This window comes from Melospiza melodia, chromosome 2 (genome assembly GCF_035770615.1).
Source record: "Melospiza melodia melodia isolate bMelMel2 chromosome 2, bMelMel2.pri, whole genome shotgun sequence".
NCBI lineage: Eukaryota > Metazoa > Chordata > Aves > Passeriformes > Passerellidae > Melospiza > Melospiza melodia.
In genome coordinates, this window is record NC_086195.1 from 110,038,785 (window position 1) to 110,063,803 (window position 25,019).

Below are 25,019 nucleotides of genomic sequence, written 5' to 3' on the forward strand. Positions count from 1 at the left end.
ATAATTGATTGTGGGAGCACCAAAACACTCTGCTCAAATACTTTTTTTGTTACCATCTGCCAATTTTAACAGCTTCTCTGTTCTAACTTCTCTAGTCAACTGAAAGCCTCTTTAAAAATAATGTATAGGTTACAATCTGTAGGTCTTCCACAGGTGATCACCATTTGAAATCAAGAGTAAGGCCAGAAATAAATTTCTTCCAAGTAAAAAAACAAGACTAATGAAGAAATGAGCAAGAAAAGAAAATTCTTTATTTTCCACAATATTTTATATGCAATAAAAACTGTGGTGTGGTTAGGGATTAAACAACCTTCATACCCAAATATATCCGCAATTGTTCTGATAGCTAGTTCATGTCATTCAACAGAAGTAAAAAGCCAGTGAAAAACTGCCTATGCCTCTGTCATTTATTGGAGATCTACCTATTGTGCTATTCATAAGGAAGCTTTATTATTGGTGAAAGAGGTAGTTCCATATTAGGGAGCTCATAGCCCGAAGACTTGGTGTAAAACTGTAATTAAAGTGAATTCTAAATGAAGTTCATTCAGCTTATTTCATACATTATGCCTATGATTGATTTTCACACTTGGGCTAATAGAACAGTTTTCATCAGTCCTGCTATTACATTACTGTTAGAGCATTCTTAGAGATTTTTTTTTCTGATACTAAGGATTTAATAGAATTTCTGAATCTCTTTTGTTGCTTGTAAATTTCACTTTAATTGGATCATGAGATCTCAATATTGAAAATTTAATCTTTTATTCTTTGGAATAGAACTGTTTTTTTTGTATTCCCACCTCCTCAGCTGACTGACCTCAAAAGGGTAATAAATGCTTTCATGATGGTAGATATTTCAAAAATTAAAAATGGCTTAAGTGCAGTCAGATGATTCACTTATGCTTTAAGAAGATTAAAAAAATTCTGTCTTTTTAAGTGAATTTGGAAGTCTGCATGTTTGTATCACAATTTATAATGAGAAGATATTTTGTCATGTTATTTAAGTGAACCCCAGACATTGAACAAATAGTATGTGTTTTTAACAGTTCTCTTGAAAACATGCTTTTTATTCTTTTAATAGCACGGATGAAACTGGTCCATATCAGAGAGATACTAGTTGAAAGAAAAATAAATTATTTCAACTGATTAAAACATTAGCAATGGTACATGAGATGTTATTGGCTCTGAAAAATCAACAGAGCTGACTGATCAATCATGTTTTATTGTCAGGTACATATGGAAGGGGAACCTGCATATTGGTTTACTGAAAAAATAGCAGGAAAAATCCTGCTGTTACATTGCTGTGTTATACGTAGTGTTCTTGTTAGGTGTCAGTCAGTGCTGATGTATTTTAATACAAACCATTAAAAGCAAGAGTTGTCAAAGAGTTGCACAGTAATTTATTCACTGAAATAATGTTGAAATACTATTTTGATTTTTTTTGAAGCATAGGCATCATGAAGCCAAGAGATTTAGAAGTGCTACCTGCAATGTCATCACAATCCAAAGCATAGCTGGAACACCCTGCATGGTGAAAAAACAGTGTCTCCTTTGGAATCACTTGATCTCTGTGGTTTATAAACCATGAAAGCTGAGAAATTGCTGAATGAGAGGGGAATGTGAGTAGGCATTGAAGATAAATTCTTCAAAGGGAATACAGACTATGGACTGGCTTGTCTAAAAAGTACAAATGATCACTGACAAAAAGATTTTCATATACTAAAGCAAAACATTTTTGTGTTTTGCTCTGATGACCCTGGCACAAATAAGAAGTTAAATACAAAACTAAAAAATATCATGGCTCATATGGTAATTTTTGCAAGACCTGAGGATAGGTTCTGGTTTTTTTTCAGATAAGTGGGGAGAAATGGTCTCAGTATGATTTTAAGATGAAGCTATGCAAATGCACTGGGAATATTTTGTATCATGTAAGTTATGTGCCTGGTGCAATAAACTAATAATCAGCTGTACATTTGCCAAAGGAAGTAGCATGACCTTTTCAAAAAGTATTAGGTTCTGCTCCCCAGCTTCTGAATCTCACAAGACCATCTTCATGTGTGTTTGTGAATGGTGTTAGAAGGTGTTTAAAATTACAAAGATGTCGTTTTGAAAAGTAAGGAAAGGAATTTAATCTTTTAATGTAAAAATTTACACCTACATGATGTAATGTGAAAGGAAATAGTGAAAGCAAAAAAGTCAATATATTTTTTTAGTGATTGTATGTCAAAACGAAATCATTTGGGTTCCTTGTCCAAGCTGTTACGTGATACAAGACAGCACAGCAGTTCAATGTGATCAGTAAAAGGGAGAACCTTTATCAGCCAGTTTTTTATTTTCTCTGAGTTCCCCCATAGCCATCTCTCAATTTCCACAGCTGTCTGCATCAGGAAGAGATCTTTGTTCTCTAGCCAAGGGATACAGGGAGCCTTTGTGTGCCCGCTGAGTTTGAGCAGGATGACTGTGTTGCTGGTGCAGAAGTGGCATCTGTGCCCTGTGTGCTTAGTTACAATGACTGCCTTGTGGATGGTTCTTGAAGTCCCTGAAATAAAGTGAATTCCTAATTGCAGCTCAGCAAAGTGCTGATTTCTTATTGGAATGGTCAGTGCTGCATTGCCTGCCTTGAGATGTGTCCTGAGAAGGTGGTAACCCATCAAAGTGCAGTGGATAGAGCAAAGGAGCCACATCTACAGTCCCAGTCATTTGTCCTCCAGGACTGGAGAAAGGGAGATCCCATCGACTTCACTGACAAAAGAGGATGTCAGTGAGAAAGTTAAAGATTAAAACAAAAAAAAATAAATCAAAGAGAGCATCACCACAAACTGAGAAAGGGCTTGCTTTTTGTTGCTCTTATAAACTGTAAAACTGTTTGGCGTAGGCCATTATGGATACCAAAACTGTGCAAGACTGCAAAGGCCAATTTCATTAAAAATCTAATTAGATGTATTCCATCAAGAGTTTCTGAATGCAGAGGTGTCATCCCAGAATTGGGAAACCTGTGTACTGCAGAAACATGAGGGCTGACTGTTACAGGTGGGTCTCTGTGTGCTTACCTGAGCCATATAGTTTGATTTTGGACATTGTTGGAAACAGTTTATAGGGCTAAAGAGAGTGGCTTGTGTTGCTATGCTCAACTGTGTCAAGGTTTTCTCCTGTGTCTTTTGGTTCTTCAGGTGGAAGTGACCTTTGTTACCTGTGTTTGCTTTTTGCTGAATTTAAGAGGGAGCTCCTTATCTACATGATCCAGAAGAAGATACCACAGTAATTATTTAGGAAGAAGGTCAGACCTGAGGGCTGTACTGAAAAGGCTACAGAATTTTGAAACTGTATTTCTTGGTTTTCTCTGGGAACAGAGGGCTGTTGAAATTAGTCAAACGAGATGTCCCTGTGGGTACTTAAATGAGGAGCAGACAGTGGAAAAGCAGCAATTGGTCAGTAACAACTCTAGTATACCCTTGGGCAACAAAAGTGAAAAATCTGCTTTCTGGAAGATATAAAATGTGTTTTAAGAAGAGAAAAGGTAAAGGGACATGAATTTTATAGAACATGGAGCAACTAGCAATCTCTTTCTTGGGACTGAATTTTGGGAAAAGATCTCTCTATATGTCTTTGCTTTAAATCAAGTACCTCAGTTATAATGTGGAAAATACAGGACATCCTTTAACTCAAAATGTCTGTTAACAAACTTTTAAATACATTCATTGTGGTAGCAGTTGAAGATTTAAATAATACTTAAAATTTTATTTAATATTCAGTATTGATTAAAATATAAAAGTGAAATAAGATTAGAGGGAAGGCCAGCTTGCAGTCATAGACCTTTAAAAGTATTTTTTTTCAACCCATCCCAAAAGATGAAAAAAGAGTAAGGCAAAGTACCTTATATTCATGAATTCTGAAGTATTCTGAATAATTATTTGTCAGAACACTATGGGAATAATGTATATGTACCACACACATGAAAATGAAGTGTCTTATTGAGGACCTAATTGCTTTGTATTTTTTCAGTAGAGGACATGTGCAGCTAACTTCAGAAAGGTTGGTAAAAAATCGTTTTCAAAGTTTTCCTCAGTAGTTAGGCATCTAGGTATGTTTTTATAGTTGCTGCTGCAGGACCAAAAAATAATCATAATCCTTTTAAGGCTCTTAAGTATTAGAGTACTTAATCATAAGTACTGTAGAGTATTATTGAGAGTTAAAGAAAGCCTGATATATGTGGAGAGTGATGTGTCAAAAATGGACAAAAATGAGAAAAAGAAACTTTCAGCATAGAATTTTAAAAACATATTTCATGCAATGAGGGTTCCTGAGAAAGTTGGTTCACTAAAAGATGATTACATCAAGCAACAGGATGGATAGATGCAATTAGCCATGGATCAAGGAGACAGTAAGTGAAGGTATATGTGTATTTTCCAGACCACAACAGTAAACATGGAGGGTACCTACTCTAAAAATCATAAACTGAGTCGGGCTGAAACAACTTTAATTTGCTGCCTCATCAGATGAGCTGCTGCTTTGCTTTTAATATTAAGGGGACGTAGCTGTAGCTTGCTTCAGTTAATGCAGATGTTCAGATAAGTTAATATAAGTACAGTGAAGACTTAATGAAATAATAAATTAATGTGCTTTTGAAGTAGTCATATATTGTTGTATTTAAAAGGAAAACATGGATATATAAAGAACAAGAGATTATAATGTAATTTTTATATAATTATACATTTGTATTTGCAATAAACCATTAAAAAAAAAAGCGGGGAGGAAAACAGGTTTCTGAGAATACAAATATAAGCCAGAAAGGCTCTTTGGAAACAATGGTGCCAATCTAGGAGATTTTTAATTTTTAATTTTTTTTTCCTTTGAAAGTCAAAAATGTACATTTGTAATTTAGAAAATAGAGAAAAAGAAAGATGCTCTCAGGCAATGGGTCATAGAACCAAATCCAGCTGTAAAGTACTTGCTATGCTGTCAAGTTTAACTGGTCATTGAAGCAATTTATCTAAGGTTGTTTTCGTGTTTCCATTTTACTTTATTTTGAGTAATACAATTTAAAATCCATCCAGATACTTTTTCCCTGACATCAGAGGAGGAAAGGCTAGGTAAACATTTCATATCCTAGAGGCTGGTATCATAAATTACAGGCTTTAGTAAGGCCCAATAAAACCCTTCATATTCAGACCCTGGTTCTGCATCTTCTTTCTAGCACTGCAATGTTGATGAGTTTGGAAAGTGCCTGCCTGAAAAAAGCATAGAAGTTAGGATATTTGTAATGTCTATTTGTTCTCATATCACATTAAATCCTCTCTTGATATCTCCCCAAACCATGATGTCCAAACTCTGTTTTATGAGGGCTCAGAAGGAGGAAGATGTGTGCTGGGATGCAGAAAATCTCACAGTGTCAATGCCTAAAGTGTGGGTATCATCTTTTGCCTTCTACCTTTGCTTTGGAGTTCTCATCTCTCTTAAATCCTGGCAGATTGGATAATTTAGGTCAAAATGCATTTAGTATTTCAAGGTAGTTAAGGAGGTTTCTTTCCTTTTTCAGCAAGTGTTTGTTCAAATGCTTGTTCAAAAATGTTGTTTTGTGGAAATTATTACCCACAGAACTCCCTTTTTTCCTTTTTTAAAACCCATTGGGAAACCTGACCTCATTCTCTTAGAGTATTTCATATACTAAATTTGTATCTGTATTTTCAGAGTGTTTAATAGCATGAACTGAGCATCACGATCCAATTTTATTTGGTGCTGTAAAAACACAGATGGAAAAAGCAGGTCCCCAAAATCTGCAAAAGACAACTACCAGATGGACAAATTTCAGCTGTGGAATACAAGGAATGAATTAGCCAATGCAAGTTCATCTTGCTGTCAGAGGTTTCAGTGCAGTCTTGGGTTAGACAGTGACTTCAAATAGAAGGTTGTTTCTAATCTGAAAGTGCACTTGGTAGGGTGAGGCCACTGAATCTGGGTGCAATTTCACTCTCAATGATTGTCCATCTGTGCAGTTTTAAGATTTCTTCTTTCTAAGTTTCTGTGGTCTTTCTAAATGTTTAAATGATTTCCCTGCTCAAGTTTTATATTCAGATTACAATGTGTCAAGAATTAGTAGCAAAAAGAAAGCTGCAGGTTGCCTGAGTATTCTGAAGGCAAAATGAGGTAGAAAATTAAAGATATTTATCTCCATTATTCTGTTTTAAACATATTATTAACAAATCCGAAGGTACAAAGAAATTGATAAGTTATTATTCAGACTGTGAGAGCAATATATATTTTAATAGGAAAGTAGCCTAGTGCTTGCATATTGTGATCCTCTCTGCTTTTTTTCTGGAATAAATGAGATTGTAACTGTTCTGTGCACATCCCTGCCCATTCCAAGCAGTTGCTAGATGCTGTGATGTGTTTTCATAGCAGACGGTACCAGTTGCTGCCAGGGGAGAGGTCACTAATAACCAAAGCAGATTTCCAGTGACAAGGAAACATGGATTGCCTCACAAGCTAAAACTATTAATGGCAGTAAGCCGTGAGTTTTTCAAATATCTGTAAATGATAGGTAAATTTTAAAGGAAAAAAGGAGAGATACAGTAAAAATTATATCTGTATATGTTATGTGTGGCATGACATTCTTGTATTCAATGCTGCTTCCCTTGCAAGCTTCCCTCGGTGAAGATCTTGTTATAATTTGGTTGGCAGCTTTTTCTCTGCTTCAGAAGGAAAGCTGTAGACTGTTTCTCTGCTCTTGGAATCTCTCAGTCATGCTTGCTGGGTGGGTTTACAAACATACTTCAGCAGCCAGCACACCAGACTGTTTCCATGTGCTGACTCCTCTGCTCTTCTTGCGGGACCCCCAGAGCCCACAAATGCCTCTGATCCTGCAGGGACCTCAGAGGGAGTTGGGTTTTACCAAGGAGTCTCCAGGACATGAAACCAGGTCTCTCAAATCTGCTCTCTTTTGCTTGCTTATTGGAAAAAGGCTCCCAATATTACCAGTTAGATTGTGCCTGGGCCAGTCTGACCCTCACTGCTGGGCCAAAGGCAGCAACTGCGGTGCATCACCCCAGAGATACCTTGGCTTGCTGGTGGTTGCAGCTGGGCACTGAACAAGTCCAGGCTTGTAAGGGACCCCGTTACCTCAGGAGGATAGCTTCAGGCGATGGTGAAGAGAAAAGGAGATGATTCTGCTGGAGGGTTTAATGTCCAGAGGTTTATTCCATGGTTACAGAGGTCTGAACGTGAGGACCTGCTCCAACAGAACCAAGACCGCATGGTCTGATCACCTTTTTAAGCTCAGGGACAGGGGGAGGGGAGGTACAGGTGAGCCACCAACCAGGTGAGAGGGGCAGGGTCTCAGGGGAAGATGACACCCAGACAGGCCAATGACCTCTGCGCATAGGGGCATCCTTTGAACTTGACCAACCACACGACGCCTTGCTGGAACGTTTAGCCTGATTGACAGGACTCACTCAGCATGGGGGCAAGGGGGAAGGGAGAGAGGTATAGGCACACTTGGGGAAATGACCTGGAAGGCCAAAATGGGACATTACAGCACACTACAACACTTGCTGATTCCTAGTATTAACTCAGTGATTGGTTCCTCAGTAAAAGAAGGATGCCAGTCATGTGGATTAGAAATGCTCTGAGCTCCCTGGGCTCAAAACCACCCACAACTTTTCTGTCTCTCTAAGGTGCATGCTGCCTATAAGGCAGAAACATAAACCATAGTAATAAATAACATGGAAAATATTTCCATGTTTTACCAAAGCATTAGTACTCATTTCTCTTCTTTCAGAGAATTAGAATTTCAGAGAATTGCTTAACCTACTTATTGTCAATTCAGCCATCTCAGCTGGCATCATCTTGTTAGTGTGCATTGCCTGCCCAGCTGCAAACAAGCTTTTTTTGGTCAAAACAGCTATGAGAATAACCCCTGAAAATTGTTTCAGCTCATATTGTACTGATTCAATTACTGCATATTGTGTTTTTAAATGTAATTTGTAAACCTCAGTTGTAATGTTCCATATTAATACTTTAAAAATACTCTAGATGAATTGTTTTTTGTCGAGGAACATTGGACTATCAGGTAATCCTGATGGATTAATGTGTTTGTTATAAGCGTAATGAGGCATATTTTACCTGAGAAGGTTTTAATTAGGAAAGCATCAGAGGTTTGTATAGCACAAAACCATTAATCTGAAAATGAAATCATAACAAAACCATATGAACACACCTCAGCAACCCAAATTTGCTGTAATTACAGAAAATTACATTGTCTGTTTAATACATAAATTGCAAGATAATGAAATTAGGGTCATCTGTTTGAGTAACAGTGATTGCTTTTGGGAAAAAAAAAAAGGACACTGGCACTCACATAATGGAGTGGAAAAGGGTTATGATAAAAGCTTATCGAAGAGTCTCTGCTGGTGCTTGTAAGCTGAAAAAGACAAACATGGTCTTGAAGAATATCTCTAGAAAGACATTAAATCAGAATAATTGTAGAATATACTGCAATGCTCACAGTATGTTAGATTGAAGAAGTTTTGGCAATTCTAAGACAAAGATGTTTTATAAATGGTCTCAAAGCTCATATTCTGAAAATGATTTTGCTTTATTCTAACTTTTTCAGTCATAAAATGTAGAAGAGAAAGGCAAAAATTTTGCTAATGGAAGGAGTGACTTAGTGACAAAAGTAGCTCTGCAAGTAACTGACTTTCAAAGAGAAAGGCTAAATGTGCTAATGATAACAGTTAAAAGTGTGTTTGTTCTGTAAACCCCATATTGTTTACTTATTTAATGAAAATCATGTCTTTGAATATCTAATTAGATTGCAAAATAATTACTGTTAAGTATAACCAAGAGAGTTCAAAAGACCTGAGATGATTTGTAGCTTTTTTTTTTTTTTTTTAATTATCAGGGCTTGACTATTCATTAAATTTTTTCTGTAGCTTCCACACATCTTGTAGAGGTTTTGGAAAAGTTGGTGCATTTTTCTGTGAAGCGTGGATCTTTGAAAAGTAATAAAATATTTTGTCACTTTTGCCAGGTACAGTGACCTAGGTAAGACAAATGATGCAGCAGGGGACCTCATGCAAGGTTTTGGGGCTGACTGTGATTCTGCTGCTGGGCCAGATTCTGAGTCACTATTTCCTTTCTGCACTAGCCCAGCGGTCAGTGCCCAAGTCCAGATGTTTTACAGCTTTAACTTACTGCTAACCTAAGCAGGCTTGTATTTTATTTTGGAGGATAAGAGTAAAATATAGTATCTGTCCCAGTGGACTGGCTATTATCAGCATTGTCTAAACTTGGCAGTTTATTGAAAAGCTTGGCATAAAGCAAAGACTTTTGCTAAGTTTTGACCACATTCAAGACAAATTGTCACTGAAGCTGTGTCAGCAGCTGTAATTCAGCTACACAGTAATGTGCTACATGTTTGAAATTACTAAATCTATAATACTGATTATCAGATTCCTTTTGTAAGTTGTAAAGGGACAGCATAATTAGATACACAGCAAGCAAATCCTTGAAAAGAATGAAAATGTCTTGAAAGGCCTGGGTTTCCTTTCATGTTACAGCAGATTGGTGGATCGCTTTCTCAAAGTAAATTTTGTTCATCAGAAAGAAAAAGAAGCAATTTGGTATCAGAATTCAATCTTTAGACTTAATTTTCCCCACTTTTAAAATGTGTGCGTATAAATATACACACACATATAATATACATTTCTTGCCCACTACATATATATACTTAGACATACTTTCCTAAATCAAAAAGTAAAACCCATTAAGTGGAAGGTGACATGTTTTGAGATTACAAAGGATTGATCAGAAGAAATACAAGCATGATATCAAGAGACATTAAGAACTATTCTAAACTATACAGTCTGGTTCTAAAGACATCACAGCAGCTACACAAACATAATTGTATTAAAATGCCTTGGCACAAAAATGCTATCTCAGCATATTACTTTCTGAAGACCTCTTGCCTTGTAATATTGTTACAGAACTGCCAATGCAGTAAGTTCTTTGAAAAATCATCCTTCAATATTTGTATGCCTCAGTGGTTCATATGCCAAATGAAATTACCATACATGCTGTAACAGAGCAGCAAATATTTTATTCATTGAAATTTTTATGACAGTACTGAACAGTATTTATTTTCAACTGCTAATTTTTTTTGCTTTCCCTTATTCCATTCAAACCAATCACTCAAGCTTATTTAACTTAGATAAAATGAACTAATGGAAAGGAAAGGTAAAATACTTAGGTATCTCTATAAAATTGTACATATGTTTAAAATGTATACATAAACATAGGTATAAAATTACACACATATACAATATATGTAAGATATCTCCACTAAATATGTTGGTCAGCCATGCAAATATTCAATTTCCTGGAACATCATAGCTGCTCTCCAGCTGCCAGTCCAGACAGCCTTGGTGCTCACATTACACCTCTATTGTATCTGTGGCTGGCTCAGGTGATACCCCAGGGCCTCTCAAGCACGACTACACGTCTGTATTTATATTATTTATAATCCAGCATTGGGGTTTGTAAGCTGGAGCTGAATTGCACCCAAGGTGGCAATATTTTGACATACATTATTAGTCTTTATCAGGAGCAGATCTGTGGTCAGGCTTTCTGCCTTGGTCAGAGATAAATATGGTTGATTTGGGGGTGCTCTGTGTTGTTTGTATTGGTTTTTTACATCATAATTTTTCTCACAGTGATAGGCATGATGGAAGAACTTAAGCAGATAAGGAAAAGGAATACAGTTACATCATGCTTGGGAAATCTAAGAAAATTGTCAGGCTGCTAAATTACAGAAATATTGGATGGACACAACTGCTTGGAAAAGGACTGAGATTTCTTGTACATTTTTTCAGGGTGCCTATTTAGGTCTATAACATTTTTAACTGGTTTAGATTATTTCATCCTGATGAGCTTCAACTTTATATATAAGCAGTAAAATTGCTTCAATTTTTCTACAAACCACAGCACCTGAGAGACAGAGATATTCAGCCTCAATATCATGATTTGGGAGGAATTTTGATTCTTCCACACATTAATGAAAATATTTAAGAACTCCAAACAATGCTGAAAATCGATCCAGAATATACAATTGCTACCTCTTTTTTTTTTTTTTGTCTGTTCAGGGAACTCACGGTGATTCATTTCTCCTGAGTACCAAAAAATGGGCCAGCTAAGGTCATACAGGAAAAGTTCAAACAGGTATTGGTAAGGAAGAGAGATAGAAGTGATATTTTAATTATGTGAGTTACCATGTGAATGCAAATTATTAGATTTTCTACAAATTTTTTTCCTTCCTTATAAGAAATTGTTTCAGTTTAGAGACAAGTTTAGGAGAAAAAGACTCTGGAATGAATGTTTCCTCTAAAAAAGGGTTCCAACAATCTCTTTTCACCAATAAGGAATGAATACTAGTGGATAAAAGTGAAAAAAAACCCCAATTGTTTATTGACAGATAGAGTACCCACACAGCATGGGAAAAAGGCAAATAAATGCTAATTATTGAACTGTCAGAACCCTCACACACACATGCCAGAAAAAACCCCAAAATGCCAGGGACAAATGGCTGCTGAAGAGCCCCAAAGCTCCCTCCACACCCACCTTAAAGATGCAGCAACCATTTTTGGGCATAAAGCAGACCATCAGGGCATACACTTTCATTAAATTTCCCCAAGACAGACATGTCATAAGTATTATAAGAAATCTTAAGTGCAGAGAGCTGCTTTAGAACTTCATCACGGGCATGTTTGTCCCTGGTGTGCCTTCGGGACAAAGTGTTAATCAAATGTATTAATGTTTATTGCTGCTTTCATTTTTTCCCTCCTTCTCTCATTTGCGTAAGATGTCTACTGCACACTTATTTAGTCTAGTTCCTCTAGGCTAGTGACACGTTAAAGTCACTACAGAAAGGTAATAAAACATATGGGTTGGCTCTGCATACTATTAAATAAATTGATTTTTTTTTTTCTTTCAAATTAACCAGAGGATATTTATTTCATTATCTTCTGTTAAAAGTTACATAAACAGATAGTCTCAGATCTACAAGATGGTCTGTCCCTTTTTTTCCTTAACTTTCTTTATTACAGTCTAGACTGAAATAAAGTAAATTTATTTGGAAAAAATTCTGTCTTGCTAGATGGTATCTCTCTGTGCCTCATCTTTAAATTAAAAATTTATTTTCTCTTTAGATTAAAAATTTATTTTCTATTCCAGTGTAATTCTAATGTTAACTTTTCCATTAGAAGTAGGATTTTAGGTTAATGTTAAAGCAGACAATACATCATGAATAATTTTAAAGCTGTTGGGTTGTCTTAATCTTGTCCTTAGCAATGAAGGGCTTAGCACAGGTTGTAAAACTTGACTAAGAAGCAGATGGACTCTTCATAAGGCACTGTGCATCATCTTGTGTCATCATGGCCTGAGCTGAATGAAATTGTGAACTACTTCATGGACTGCAAGCCATACAGTTGTATTTTTATTCTTACTCTTCCTTTCAATTCTATTTTCAGCCATCTGGAACTGTGTATAAGTTCATATCCATTCTGAGTTAAAATCTGACAGAAAGCAAGACTCTCCTAGGAGGAAAGTTTTGTGTACAAGGAGCTGTTCCTCAATTAGCCTTCTGTACAGCGGTTTCCTCCGCTAATTCATTAAGGGTTTGCATATGCAAATGTCAGCCTCCTGTAATGTCTACAAAAAAAGCTGTGCACAGGTCAACCAGGGATGCATGCTTAGCCTTTCCTGTCAGTCAAACATGGATAACTGGAATGTCCAGGTGCTTCATGGACACCAGTATTGGTTCATAACCTTTTCACAATGATGTAAGTTTGCCTTCACAACAGTAATTGAAAATATGTCCCAGGAACAATAGCTAAAAAAGAGCTGCAGATAAAAATAGCAACATTTTGGAGTTTCCTCTCAAACCAAAATATTCTCATGTCTTTAATCTTCTTTAAATGCCCTCCCCACTTTCTTCCTTCATGACAGTTTATGAAAGAGAGTCAGACAAGAAAAAAAAGTAAGGAATCAGAAAAAGTCTGTGTTAAAGGTCTTCAAATTGAAACTATTTGTGAATCTACATACAGAAAACTTCATAGCAAACATAAACACAGTCTAAAACACAGAACTGTATAATAGTTAATGTAACTGTAATAGATACTCAGGAGAAAGTCAGGAATTTATGGTCCATTTAAGGTCATTTTAGAGCATACCTTAATTAAAGGGAAGCAGCCAATTAGCTAAACAGCACATTTCTCTGAGCACTCCAGATTTGCCCAGTACACACCAAAATGTGATACTCATCATCATTCAGATTGTTGTCTTTGTTTATATTGTTGTATTCATGGACATGGTTAACAAAAAACTAAGAAAGACATTCTACTGACAAAATTATTTCTGGTTATTTCAGTGAGTAAAATATAATTAACAGGTCCAGCAATCTTTCTAAATGTAAGTATGTTCATATATGCAAAGACTATACATAGTGATTAAACTGCTTTATTTTATAGATAAAGATTATAGAGATTTTATACTAAATACACTAAGGTATTACCATTAGAAGAATGTAATGTGTGGAAAAAATGTCACAGAATGGTTCTGTGTATTATTAATAGTGGAATAAAAATATTCAGAATGACAGGACAAGGGTGAAAGATGGGAAAGCTGTGTGCAGTGTAGTAGGCAAAAAATGTGAGCTTTCGTAAATTTTTTTTTATTTTTTTCCCCTGATATTTTTCATTGAAGAGCAGTTCCAAAATGCCTGAAATATTGTCAAATGTAGCTCACAAGGTCTGAAAGGTTCACCACATGCTATATTTTTACATTATTTCTTGAAGCTTCAGAAAGCACTATGGATGCCTGTAGACAACCATCATTTAGCTCTCCTGGGAGAGTAGCAGGAGTAGATCACATGTAGTCATAATGATGCTTTGTTGCCAAAGGAAAGTACATAGTCTTTACAGTTTCCTGGATCTCAGCAGTAAAAATATCTGTCATGATCTGTGTCAGGCCTTTCACACTATCCTGATTGTTCCAGATGAACTGAGAAGATATTTGGATTTCATACTTTAACCAGGAGAGGCATTTTCAACTTTTTTTGCTAGCATCTTACTGATGTTATTTGTCTGCTCACCTGGGGAAGTTCTCAAGCCTGTCACTCATGAGACTCTACTTGGAAGGCATGATTAGATAGCCCCTAGAAATGAAAGATGTAAACAGTGTCATAAATGATTACTGTCTCTTGAGACATCCTCATTTTGCCAGAAGAGCAGAATGTTGCAGCTGGACAAGTGCAGCCGCATTCTTGATTTCAGCTGTGATGACTTGCAAATATAAGACATAGATAAACACGCTGTGTCCGGGGGGCACATAAATATGACCCAGTGATAATAAGCAGCAAATCTCATTCACTGTATCTCAGAAATAGTTCTTCTTTATAAAAATTCAAGGTGAGATAACAAGTGGCAAAATGCCTGTAGCATGCTTAAGGCTGGTACAGCTTTTTCTGTTTTTTCATTTGCTGGGTATCCTAACAGACACTCAGCAAATAAAAATTTACAGATTTGCTGTGTCTTCAGTCAAAGTTAGTGGTTATATGACCTGTTAGCTCTGATAGTTATTAATAGATACAATCTTTTTCTTTTTTCCCTTCACTTCTCAAAATTGTCACTTAAGTGGAGTACCGTTAGTTTTCTAAAATAATTGTAATTGTTAAAGATAAAGGATAAAGTCCTGGCCAAGAGAGTTATCTGTGTCTGCAGTGTACCTAGGATGTAAATTAGGTGGCTGAGTCTTCCTTTAAGGACAAAAGTACAGACTCTGAAGCAATTCATGGAGCAACGCTAGGTATTAAAAAAAACACATTACTTCTTTTTAGCAGCAAAGCTCAATGAAAAGTTATAGAATGCACCAAATGCACCAAAGAGAAAAATCATCCAAACTTTAGATTTCCTCAGCCTTATCACTCTAGGTGATTTGAAGTGTGGAGTTCTTTTTATCTTAGAGTTTGGTTTTACCCTTGTAGCTCAATGTATTCAGCAGGTTTTCAAGATTTCAGTGTTTCTAGCCAGGCCAAAGATTGTGGTAAGTTCAGCTGTTGTATTCAGCAGCTGAAATGAAATTTTTTTCATACAATCACAGAATGGATTGGAAGGGGCCTTGAAGATCCTGGAGTTCCAACCTCCTTGCTACGGGAAGTGACATCTTCTACTAGATGCAAGGTTGCTCAAGACCCCATCCAGACTAGGTTGACTACTTCCAGAGTTCTGGCATCCACAGCTTCTCTGGGAAACCCCTTTCAGTGCCTCACCCACCCTTACAGTAAAGAATTTCTGCCTGATATCTAATCTAAATCTACTCTCTTTCAGCTTAAAGCCATTTTCCCTTGTCCTTGTAAAAAGACCCTGTCCAGCTTTCCTGTAGGGGCCCTTTAGGAAGTGGAAGGCCACTAAAAGTCTCTGGGGAGGTTTATCTTCTCCTGTGTGATCAGCACCAACTCTCCCAGCCTGTCTTCATAGGACAGGTACTCCAGCCCTCTGATCACCTTTGTGACCTTCTCTGGACTCATTCCAAGAAATCCATGTCTTTCTTGTGTTAGGCAAATTTTGATACAACCCAGATAAAAATGGCAATGCAAGCAAATTTACACTTCTCAATAATATTCCTAGAAAATCTGACATACCAAAATGTTGACCAGGACAGATTCTGAAAACCAGCAGGAAGGACAGTTTTAGAGATAACAGTTTTAGAGAAAGTGTCTTTTGACAAAATAGGAGTAAGAATCAACTCAGCCTTAAACATAATTAACTTAAATCTGTAGGGAAAAAAAGGGGGGGTTCTAGAATTTATTTTGCACTTTCATGATGCATTGAAAAGCTTCAACTTGCTTTCCTGTAGAAATATACCTGAAAAGATGAGCAATAGAATGACAGTGCTGTTCAGATTTTTATAATTTTGGCTTCATAATAAGAGGGAAGAGTGTGAGTGTGTGAATCAGCACATGGAGGTAGCCAAGGCAACCACCAAGCCAGAGCTAAAATGTGAGGAGCAGATTTATTTCATTACCTTGGTAGCAATGCTGGGCAGCAGAGACACATGGGGACACAGGCTCTGTTAGGCTTAGTTCATCCCAGCACCAAGCACTGGGGAGAGGGAGACCTCACTGCCTGCCCCAAGATCACAAAAGGCTTCCACATGTCTATGAGAATGTGTCATTTCTCTACAAGAATTCTGCTCCTCAAAACAGGCAGAGGATATACCACATTAGCATAAAAAACTGAGTTTTCCCACACTGACATTTTTATTTATAGCAATTGTTAGCATTCCCAGCTGCAAGGTTAGTTTCAGTGAGATTATTCCCTTCTCCTTAGCAGTTTTAAACCTTTCCTCTCAACAATGAGGTTGAGCATCACAAAAATTTTGGATTTTCTGGTTTTATGTTTAGAATTGTAGTTGGATTTAACACTTCTGAATTTGATAGATTAATAGATGACACAGTCTTGAGGTTTTTTTTCCAGATCTACCCACCAGTTTAGGAGAGTTCCCACTGCTACTGTTCTGAGCTGCTTTGGGCAAAGATTAGTGATTGGAGTGCTAGTTTGTGAAACTTGAAGCAACCAGAACAATATCAAATTCACCTTTACTTTTTTCCTTAGGGCTTAAACTTCACATCCAGAAGTGGAAGTGGTATTGTCACTCTGCAAGCCTCAGTTATAATGTCACAAGGCCATTTAGTGGTGGGGACTCTATTTCCTAATATCTGGATCTTCTTATGGAAGCTAAAGCTTTATACTGGTTTTCACTCATACACAGAAATAAATGGCCAAACTATTTTTTTGAGTTGAGGACAGATACAAAGAGATCTAAGATCTACACATTTATACTATGCATATAAGTGATCTTGTCAAAGTTACAGATATCAAAAGGTTCCTGGAGTTATAATTTTTGTATATATGAGGGGAAATCACAGTAAATCCCTTACAGTTGTGTATGGAGAGAGAGGTCAAAAAAGACAGCATTATATACAAGAGAACAATTATTCAGGACACCATCAGTGCACAAAAATGAGCAAGGTGAAGCTATTTACACTCTGAAATCAAGTGTAAGTTTTTTACTTGGTAGCTTCCAACCCATCTCTTGAACTGAAATACTCAACAATATTGTGGGTCGCCATTTATTCTGTCTTCCTTTTGTTTTTTATTCTCTACTGAGAACAGAAAAGGACTATGGAACAGTTACTTTCATGACATTGAACAGTTGATTTTTGTTCCTTTTTCTACTGTATTGACCACTATAGTGGTATAAATAAAAATACTCTCCTCTAGAAAAGCCAGAATTTAAGAAAAAAGTAAAGCCCCTTTGTTCAAATGAATGATGAAAATGTCCTTTTTGTCTGGAGATTTTAATGGTAAATCTTCTTTCTCTGTTCTTTGACATTTAGCTGGTAAATTCAATATCTTTCATTAGGAAGAAGGTACTATTTCTGAAGAAGAATGTGACTCTTACTTTCTTTTGCCTTAAGATTTGGCACTAGCATTATTTATACTTTTATCCAATAAAGAGAAGCTTTCTGGAAAGTGATTCATGTTCTGTCTGTTTAAAGAATGCAGTGGCATATACTCCCCTCAGAGGGAAAAAAAAAGAAGGATTTTTAGGCTTTTTTCCTGCCATATCTCTCCTCTTTATATCATTTTAATGGTTTCTTCAGTTTTCATGAAACGGAGGCTTTATTGACTAGTCAGCCTAAAACACAGTGCTAAATATTATATATGAGCTAAATAAGTTGATTGTTATTTTGCCAACTAGATGTCTGAAAAATATGAAACTCCCCATTGTGATCGTCTAAGGAGAAATCTCATTTAGTCTCTGAACAATCTATTGCAATGCTACATTTTGGTTTTGTTTGCATTTATTGCCAGAAGTGAACTGAAGAAGTACAAAAAATATTAGGGGAGAAAAGGCAATATTTTAGGAAAATTAATTTATTGCTTTAATTTAAATAATAGTTCATTACTTCAATTTTTGGGTTTTTTTTTTTAGATGGACTTCCTCCTCCAAAACAGTGGGTTGCAGAGGCAAAATCCATTCTTCCTTTTTATATATGCTGATGGTATAGCAAGAGTTAATATTAGCTGTTTGCCTGCTGTTTTTCTTTTCCAAAAACACCAACAACACCCCTTGAACTTGCTAGTTCCTTGCAAATAGTAAGGAAATAACAGAAATCTCCAGACACACAAGCTAAGTCCAATGCTTGAGTTACCATATTTTTAGATTAACTGTAGTAGTCCTTAGGACAGCAAAGCAAAGGAAAGATTTTCTAGCTAAGGAGCAAAAACTCATGCTAAAAGGCTAAAGACTACTCCTCTAAATGAACTTACTTGCAGATGGAACTTAGGTGTTCCTTGTGTGCAGAAAAGTTTTTTAGGGTCTCCGTGGAAGAGTTACCAGCTGCAGGGTTCCAGTGTTGGTGAAGCTGGGCATTTAGTTTCTGTCTCCAGAATCAGACTACCATTCAACTGAAACAATTTTTTAAAACTTGAACCATTAAGAGAAATGTTTCCTTTTTAGGGAATTAAAATGCACAGTATCAAGTTTTGTATACAACTGAGTTGATTAATCTTTTCTTCAAAGAAAACTGCAAGGATTATATAATCATGTGACTGCAGATGCCAGTGGCTCTAAGGAAAACATTAAATACTATAAACCCACATGAATGGCTGCCCTACAGCAGAGACTGTGAGGCCTGAGTTACTCCAACTCAAAGCAGGAAACATCAATTGAAATAATTTTCTGAGTCAGAACATGCCTTATTCTGCTGAAGAAGGAAAATTCACAACCTTTTTCATTAAAATGGAGGAAAAGAGAAAACATTGTCATCTTATTGCAAAAGTTCCATACCTTCTTGGTGATTTCTTGAGGGTAGCTTCTCACAGCACTAACTCCTTCATCACAGTATAGCCAACAAACTGCAGCTCTCCCCTCCCACTCTTTTGTAGCACTCATCTTCGTTGGACAGAGCTGTGGCCTGTTAAGGACAGGTTTGTTTCTAATCTTTGGTGATTAGTACAGCTGCCACTCCTCAGGTGTGAGATTGCCTTCTGCACTATCTTTATTTTCTTACATTCTGTCCCTCCACGAGAAAAGGCCAAAGTTCACATGAATCCTAGAAGGTTCTTTAGGAAATCACAGAATATTTGAGGTTCAAAGGTGCCACTGGAGACCAACTACAACAACTCCACTTCTCAAACTAAGGTCAGCTACAGTGCATAACTCATGTTGAATTCTGAGGATCTCTGAAAACAGAGACTCCACAAACTCACTGAGTAACATGTGCCAGTGCTTTGTCACCCTCACAGTGACAAAGGCATTCCTAATGTTCAGAGAGAACTCCTATGTTTCACGTTTTTGCCCATTGCCTCTTATCCCATCATTGAGCGCCGCTGAGCAAAACCCGGCTCTCTCCTCTTTACACACTCCCTTCAAGTATTTCCATTCATTGATGAGATCCTCCTGAGCCTTCTCTTCTTCAACAGTCTCATCTCTTGCAGCTTTTACTTACATGAGAGATGCTCCAAAACCTTGGTCATTTTTGTGGCCATTTTTTGGCCTGACAGCTTTCAAGCTGCTAGTTTTTTCCAAGGATGTATGTACAGATAATTGTCAAAGCCACTCTATAAAGCATACCATAAGAGGAGTAAGGCAAATTAGAAATGCCTGCTTTTTCAAGAATCAAACTGTATCTTCATTAAGTTTTTATGTACAGATAGACTTTGCATGCTGTTAACCAGTCTTTTGTCACTTGGAAAGCCAAAAGAATTGCAAAGTGAAATTGGTGAGGGAATCTTTTTGTGTCTGAGAGGAAGCAAAGGAAGAGTTATTAATTCATAAAGAAGGCAGGGCCCAGACTTAGCATCTTTGAAGCTCTTTCAAACTATTTCTTAATTCCTTTTCAAGGAGTTTTGAGTTTTGAAATGAGCTGTGAAGGGTTCATGTATGGAGATGTCTAAGACTCATATAAAGAGTAATGTTCATAGCTTCTTGCATCTTTAAAGGGCCTTTTAAAGCCCTGGTTCTTGCTGAGTGTTTATTTAAAAAGGGCTTAAGATACTACTTTTTCCTGAGGTGACCACACAGGAGAAACACAACGAAGGTCTCAAAAGGTTAAAAAACCAAACTTTACTGGCAAACTTTAGAAGGTCAGGAAGTTTAAAGCAAAATTTAAAGCAAACATTCAGTCAAAACAATGCACTTCACAAAACATTGACTTAGCAAACTCTAACCCATCCAACCTTAAGAAGAAATCAGGAGCAGAAAAGAACAGAAATAGAGAAAGAGAGAAAAGCAAGATACAGCAACTGCCTCTTAGATCCTAGCATGGATAATGGAATCAGTGCTTGATTGTGGAAAATGAAGGATTTTTGGATGAAGCTTAACCAGATGTCTTGATGTCTTCTTGCGAATCCTATGTGTGCCACAAGAATGAACTAGAATGAATGTGTAGTAAAAGCTTTTAAAAACTCAACAGAAAGTACTTTGCTGTTCAAAACACCTTGTTGCAGTGCACTGAATTACTAATGTAAAAAAACAACCCACAATGCACTCGCACATGCACAGGAACTAATTTTCTTTGTCATTCACAGACCATTTGAACCACAGACCATTCCCCATCTTTTTAAAAGAGAAATGGACCAGGTGATGGATCATTTGTAGTAGCAGCTGCTTTGTAACTAAAACTGTACAAAGTGTTCAGATGGAGCTTTCAGGTTACAATTCAGTCAGTGCAAAAGCTGACTTCACAACATCTGGGCCACTGGTTGATTTCCTGCAATAGTAGTGGTGTACATTTGGGGATATGGTTTGTTTTCTTTGCAAATGTTGACACTGTTAAACTAATGATCTGAGCAAACTTAACACATTTATGTGTATGAGTAAATATGCACATGCACATGCATACAACAGATACGTGCAAATCAAACATGCTGTAGTGTTCATAAGGCACTCTAGTCTGCATTTCTTCAAGTGTTTTATCACAGAAATCTTGCTAAAGGAACTTTTGCTGGTGCATGTGAAAAAAAATCAATGTTTCCTCAAACAGCTGTTTCTATGTAAAATACATTAATGTAGTTAATTAGTATTGACCTTTTAGAATATTCATCATGCCACTGCTTTATTATCTTGAAAGTTCACTTTAAAGGAGGTATAGCTGGTCCTGCAGGGAGAGGCTGAAAGAAAACGCAGTTGAGTTTTAATTTTATGCTAAAGGAACTAGTTTCTGCTGGATAGCCTTAATTTGCATCACCATTATACATACCATATTTATTTCGTGCTGCTGTAAACTTTCTTAGACTTTATTATTCTTTAGGTGGTTACTGTAGTAGAACACGAAAGTTGCTTTTACTGAAATTGCTTAATAGTCATACTTCAGCATATTTTCATGCAAAACCAAATGTTTTCATCCAAATAAGCAAAACAATAAAGATTCCTCAAATACCATCACCTGTCCAGTGAAGAATAATCATCAGGGTTTTACTATTAAGGGTCTATTTAATACCTTAGGTGAATACTTTCTCAGGAGTGTTCAGTCACTTTGTATGAAGATGCATAAGGTTATTGTTGTTGCATACTTCAAGTTTCCCTGTTTTCTGTTAATATTTTTCTGGAGCTCTACTGCACAGGCTTCATCTGCTGTTTTAGAAAGAAAATTAACATGATTATCTAATAGTAAGCCTATCAATGATGCAGGTCATAGCCATGGATATTTTTGTTTTCCCCTAAAAAATCTTAAAAATCTTTGATAAACTGTTTCTATATCCAAGTTACAAACAAGAGGAGCAAACAAATGACTTAAAATCTACATGGATTCTTATATACATATTCTTCTTTTTCAGAGTTTTCAGAGTGCTTGCCACTGCATAGGAGGCTTGCATCTTGCAAAATGCTAGTCTGGATTTCTGCAGTTTTAAAATTAGTACTGCTGTATTTGGGTTATTCTGGTGCATCTTGCCTAGCTAGCTGGTGGCACTACTAAATTCTCCAGTTTACTAGTTACTAACTACCAAAGATAGGTTTTAGGGACAGTCACTTCAAAACAGTGGCCATCTCAGCAGGATTAATTCAATAGTTTGATATTTATGTATGGGGTCATGTAGTGAAATAAACACAGTTGTCTTGTTTTTATGTTAGTATCAAGTACATTTGATAATCTCCAAGCTACCATAAAAAATGCATCTGATTTTATGAATGCAATTTTTACACAGGCTGGAGAAGGAATTATTCATAAGTCAAAAGGCTTGTAGTGGGTCACGCAAGTGCAGGAAGCGACAGTGCTCTGCTGCACCAGTGTTTCCATCTCCGCGGCAGCAGCAGGACAAACTTCCTTTGGATGGGAGGGCTGTCTTAATCATCTCTGCCATAAGTCAAAGAGGTAAATAAATGTGGGAATTGGGAAGAAGTGAATGTGTATATAAATCCAGGAGAGCACACAGAGAAGTAGTCTATAAACCCAGTGTGTTTAAGTAGGAACAGATGCTCATTAAGGACATAGAGTGGGAAGGGAGGACAGCAGGATTCCTGAGGCTGCATCTGGGAGCTGGATATACAGAGAAATCTGTTAGATTGGGTGTTCATTCACTCATATAGCTTAAATATAGATTGCTGTAAACATTTGCAACTGTTTTGTATTTTACATTTGCTTTTAAGTTTATTTTTTATTCTACCCTAACTGAGTTAAAGAAAATATTCAGGTGTGTCAAAATGCTTCTGACTACTTTTAAGGGAGAAGGAAGTCTTGAACACAAAGCCTGGACTGCTGGAGACACATTTTATGATAACCTACCTTCGTAACAAGTTATTTTCAGGCTTGACACATAGGCATAACTTGTCCCAGTCTGTAAATTAACATCTCAGAAGCCAGGAAAGGGACTTTCTCTCTCGGAGATAGGTGACATTTGGGAAGGTTCTTCTAATGTGAAATTAATAGAAAGGTCACATGAATGTCCCAAACCGCAAAGGTCCTTACAGTTGTTCACACTTGAAAATAGAAATACAGCCCTTTACAAAATGTGTTTTCAAAACTTACCACAGAGGGGCCACACTTTGCCCCAAGCCTCTGCACGTTGCTGCTCTGCTGTACAAAACCATTTCAGCTGAATCACATGAGAGTAGAAGTGGGCAATTTGGCAGGTAAATGCAAGCATGCATGGAGATACCCATTCCCCTGAACTAGTTTGTTCTGCAGTGTGTGGTTTAGGATCCAGCATCAGGCATCAAATAAAGCAATATAAAAACTCCTAACCTGATTTTGCCACTGCTGTTTTGCTGTTTCTGCTGCTGCCATTCATACTGTCCAAGGATAATTAATCTCTTTGACGAAATGGAAGTGGTTTTTAGGGGGATGCAAATTCAATGCATCTTACTCAGCATTTGTTCTGTCATAAAGGTAAGCAATCTCTGACTGTATGTGAAGACTTTGCACTTCCCATGGGCAGTAAAGAAGTGAATTTTTAGCTAGTGTTGTGCTTCTTTCTGCACCTGATGATTAATGTGCTGGTAAAAACTTCATGCACACTTAATCATTCATAACCAAATATAACTGATTCTGTGCTGCTAAAAGCTTCAGCATTTATAATTAAATGACAACAGTGGAAAGAAACCAGCAAAATCTGGAACTAGACAGTTTGAAAGCTTAATAACAATGTTTAAATCTTTCTCCATATCACACAGTGGTATTTAAGGGCATTTCTTGGTGGGTTTTATAATGAGGGAGGGACAGCTCCTTCACAGTGTTTTCTTGGGTACACTCTGTTTCCTTGACTAGGGATTAGAAAATGGGGCAGTGCAGGAGCTGCCTAAACATCTTTACAGAAATATATATTTCAAAGTTTGTTTGAAGCCATGGGTATGAATTTTCAGCATGTGAGTTTGAAGAAAATGCTCAATAAGACAGCTTCTAGGCTGTGAAGATTGTAATGGGGAGGGGAGGGGCAGTCTTGAGATTCTACCTTCTCATCTAGGAACTGTATTTTACTGAATTATGATGTTTGTTCGTCAGAAATAAATTATTGCCAACATTACAGGACAGTCCTATCAGTTCTTCCTTCAGCTGCCTCGCCTTAAAAGAGAGGGAAATTTAATATCCCAGCATGGGAGAGGGGCCTTCAGACTCTGAAGGACTGGATAGAAGTATGTGCATGTTCTCAGGTCACAGCCTGAGTGCGAGCTCAGGTTAGAAAAAAGACAGTTCATGAGTTTTGGCTAAATTTAGATTGACTTTCCCTTTCTCATAAATTCAAGAATATAGATTCATTATTTTTCAAACTGTTTCTTCCTGTAACTTTTATGATTTAACATAACTTATCAAAAGTTGTTTATCTTAGATAAAAACTGAATATTATCTAAAACATATATATGTATTTAAGGTAATTTGCCTATGGATATAAACTGTTTCCTGAGAATGTTTGGCATTATACTTTTAGTATTTTCATGTAATCCAATAAAAGAAATGAATAAACCCACTTCTAAATTCGTGTATTTAAACAAGCTTTTTACTGTTCCACTCAGTTGGGAAGATGTCAAGCAGTCACAGAAGGGAATAAATTGCAAGATGTTTCCACCTTGTGGGGATATTTTTTTCCATTTTTTTGTGTTCCCCCAAAACAGGTGTAATAGATGGATCAGTGATCTAATTCATTAATTCCCTGAAGCTTGAAAGAGATATCTTAGGGCAAAAGAATGTGGAAGCTATCCAAAGCAATGCAGTATTCAATTATTTATTTGCCTCTGTCCTTAAAAACTGCTCCAGTTCCAGATCTTCCCATTTCTCTTACATAATTAATGGGGGTATAAAATACAGCTCGGAGGAACTTGGCTGAATTTGAAAGCACGTGTACTTTTTGTTCACCATAGAAAGTACATAGGTATATGCACACCAGCTTCTGCTTGTTTGGTCAGCAAATACTTGACCTATGTCATGTGTTTCACTGTGTCCTGGAAGTGAAGACACCTGTTTCACCAAACAC

The 25,019-nt window shown here is 36.8% G+C and overlaps 1 protein-coding gene across 1 annotated transcript in view; it reads left to right on the plus strand.

Annotated features, from left to right (window-relative positions):
• GPC6 (glypican 6) overlaps window positions 1–25,019 on the plus strand; it is a 727,955-nt gene that overhangs the window by 131,277 nt on the left and 571,659 nt on the right. The window lies entirely within an intron of this gene.